This window comes from Austrofundulus limnaeus, unplaced genomic scaffold (assembly GCF_001266775.1).
Source record: "Austrofundulus limnaeus strain Quisiro unplaced genomic scaffold, Austrofundulus_limnaeus-1.0 Scaffold145, whole genome shotgun sequence".
In the NCBI taxonomy this organism is placed as follows: Eukaryota; Metazoa; Chordata; class Actinopteri; order Cyprinodontiformes; family Rivulidae; genus Austrofundulus; species Austrofundulus limnaeus.
In genome coordinates, this window is record NW_013952547.1 from 39,575 (window position 1) to 43,180 (window position 3,606).

At 35.8% G+C, this 3,606-nt stretch overlaps 1 long non-coding RNA gene across 1 annotated transcript in view; it reads right to left on the bottom strand.

Moving 5' to 3' along the window:
* The window catches only part of LOC106523104 (uncharacterized), a 5,884-nt gene extending 3,967 nt beyond the window's left edge, over nt 1-1,917 (bottom strand). The window contains exons 1-2 of the long non-coding RNA XR_001310858.1: nt 1,871-1,917; nt 370-432 (exon numbers count right to left, since the gene is read on the bottom strand). This is a non-coding gene — a long non-coding RNA (uncharacterized LOC106523104). The remainder of the gene's footprint in view (nt 1-369; nt 433-1,870) is intronic.
* Nucleotides 1,918-3,606: the final 1,689 nt, after the last annotated feature.

Consider the following 3,606-nt stretch of genomic DNA (forward strand, 5'->3'; position numbering starts at 1 on the left):
GTAGAATACGAAAACATTGGTGAATGCCACAAATTCTCCTAAATCACTCGTACGCACAACTTAAGAACAAATCTGTGCGTACGAACGGTTCTTGCATAAGGCCCAATGTCTTCTTTTTGGAAAATGAACATCCGTAAAAAAAACAAAAAAACAACTTGATCCCACTGATTTGAAACCACATTATGGGAGAAAAAGTAAATAATAAATTATATGCCGATTGTCAATGCTAATTTCAACTTAAGCTAACCACTAATCAAAGGGCTTTAATTCAGCCATTTTTAAACATATATAGCTAAAATAGTCATATAGTACAGTAGTGTCAGAGAACAATCTTTAAATCTAAACACAAATAAAAAATCCAAGACTCACTTGTCAATTATTTGTGGGTGGCACCAAGTACTCGCCACACCAGCCACCTCTCTGGCTCCGCTCCTGAGCAGGAAGTCAGTTTTTAAAAGTATTAGCTGTAATATGGTTGGGTTCTTCTAAGGTAAGCCAGTTTGATAAAATACAGTCAAGTAGAAACACTTGATTTTTTATGACGTTTACGAGTAAAGCTAAATACTGTGTGCRTGAGTGATTAACACAAGCTTGTTCTAAATGTATTCAGTCCAACACCCTCTACTCTCCTCTACACTGCTCTGTGCTAATTCACTTTGGATAAAAGTGTCTGATAAATCAGTGGAATGGCCTGAAACACGTGCATTCAGATTCAGGATTTCAGATTCTACAGAGTGAAGTTAAACCAGCTAATAACAGTTAAACAGAACATGTAATAAAAATGTAATTAGCTTAGTAACACCGTCATAATGAATTAGATATTTAGCTGTTAGAGCAGCACATTAGATCTGTATAGATTGCTTTTTTGGCTGTAGTATCTGATAACACTGTTGGTTTTGAGATGATGTGTGTTCCATGTATAATACATCTTTTTTTATATTTGAAACTACACAAAACATTTTATATGGCTTTTGACAAAGTCCTTTTTAATTTGGTACATGCGTAATTAAAGTGAGTGTGTTGGTTTTTACTCTGCACACATCCTGAAATGAATTGAAGCCTTGTTTATATATACAGATAAATCCACCACAAACATAAAATAGAAAAAGTCTGAAAGAGTTGTGCACATTTAAACAAATGGCCTGGTTCTGTCTTTTTTTTTCATCCCTCTCTCTCTTCTTCAATCCCCCCCCTCAGCTCATCATACTGTCCACAGATGACAGGAGGTTTTCTATCTTAATCCTCCATTATGCCACCATGTGAAATCTGAAGCCGGCTTCGCGCTCACAGAAATAATGTTTCTTTTGACCGTGACCCTGGAGTGAGCGACTCATTAGATTTTTGAATGCAAATGTCTTTCAGCTTCTTAGTTTTTATTTAACCCTGTTCAGATCAGACTTTGGTAATTAGGTTTTATTCCCGACAGCTACTCATTACTTTAAATAGATGAAGATTCCTGCATTTTTTTATACAAACCAACTTTTTTTACAACTGCTGCCACTTCTTTTGTCGTTATTTTCAGATTAGCAGACAGTAAACCTCATTATGCTTTATTTTTATTTTTGAGGTTTTCTGTATTTGGAGTGGTAACACAACCTATTTTTGTAGTTTTTTACTTCTCATTGTTTTGCTGTTTGGTGCATTGATGTCATTTGTAAATTGCTTTGAGCTTGTGCTCATTAACTTAAAAAAGATTGAGTTTCTGCTACACAAATCTACTGAAATTCCAAATTCACTAAATTCCCGGATGAAACGACACAGCAAATTCACGATTTGGTACTCGCAGTTTGATATACTGTATTGCCGATAATTTCCATGCCTTTCTTAACTTTTACAAACAAAAACGCTGACAGGCAGCAGTGACACTTACTTTCTGAGATGCAGGGATACAGAGGACAAACCTAGTGAGTGTGAGACATACTGTACAATGAGCCAATGGGGGGAGTGAACCCAAACACAGAAAATAAAGGGGAGTTAACGAGACAATGATTGTGCACACCATGAGGATCAGGTGTGCACAGGAGGGGAGAACACAGAGGCAGAGGGAAACACAAAGAAAACAATAAAAAGTAGACATGGGTTTTTACGATGTAAAAGCAAGTGTGCATTACCTTGTAGCATGCCATTGCCTGCAGCTTGAACTGTGACCAAGTTGAAATGTGTTTACTAATCAAGTACCAGCTTGTGCCTGCCAAGCCAGCAGTTGTTTGTAATGAGGGTGATTGTGTGAGAATATGACAATTAGAAAATATGTAGTTGTAATGAAACATTATGTTTATGGCTGGGAACGAACCCTGATCTCCCGCATGAAAGCCCATAGTGTTCACCATAAGACTATAGGAGCTGTTGCAGTAGGCTCTCCCAGTGTTAAGTTTGTATGTGTGCTGAAAGAGGCCAAATTGCCAATGCAACTGTTGACACTAAACTGCAATATATTACAACAATTAAGGAATATTAGGACAATATTATAGTGAAATATCAAAATGCAATCATATTTGTATTGTAAACACTGAACTACTGAGTTTAAATATTATTAAACTATGGTGCAGTACTGAGTAGATACAGCATGGGGCAGTATTGGACCAATGCAAGGCTCCATTGACTCTCATTATTTGATTTTAAACATTAATATTTCAAAAACTTTAAGTTGTACAGGCACCAAAAGGCATAGCAATCATTTGGCACAGGAGCTTTACAGATATAAATTACAATGGCATCTCTAGGACAAAGTATGCAGGAGGAGAAGCGTGCCAAAGTAGAAATGACTTGGATGGGAAACGAATCACAATAGTGTGCATTGCATTGGCAATGCACACTGATAAACACATCACATGAGAAATTAAACAAATCCTTGCAACATCAAGTTATTAAAGAAAATATATTCCATTTATTTATTACTAGAATAAAACTTTGACCTTTTCATTTAACAAGCAGAAAAGTGCAGAGTTTTTTACATTTTCTTTGTACCTGGATGTAACCTCTTTACATTTACTTCATCACTAAAGCCTGAGGTAAAAGCTCACCAGTTAAATCTATGGGATTAAACTTGCTCCTCTCAGGATAAATGAAGATTTCTAAATGAATGCTGATTTTTTTTTTAAGATCTTTGAGTTAGTAAAGAGCGAGCTTTACTTATCAGGTTTCACCATCATTCTCCTCTCCTTTATTTGAGTTTAAAACTGGCAGCTTTTATTGTCAAAGTTTATTTTACTGTGGATTTAAAGTTATACTTTTACCCTTTAAATACAAATGGTGGTGTTTGACGCACATTGTTGGCGAGTTTGAGAACTGAGTGAGGAAAAAAATGATGATGATGCCTTTCTTTTTATTCCTCAGCCAGCATCTAAGACTATAATCATAATGGATAATTGAATCATTGTTTGGCACACAGAATTGGAATTTGTTAAATTTACTCTATTATTGATGGCTAGATAAATTGTCTAAACTCAATAGATTTAAAAAAGTCTTAAGTTTTAAAAATATCTGTCCATGCTCATGGCGGTGTGGCAGCTGAAGCTGTCAGCACTCGATAGGAAGTTGCAGAATTCTCTTGGAGTTTGCATAAGTTTTCTCCAGATTCCTCCCTTTGACCAAAAAGATGCATGT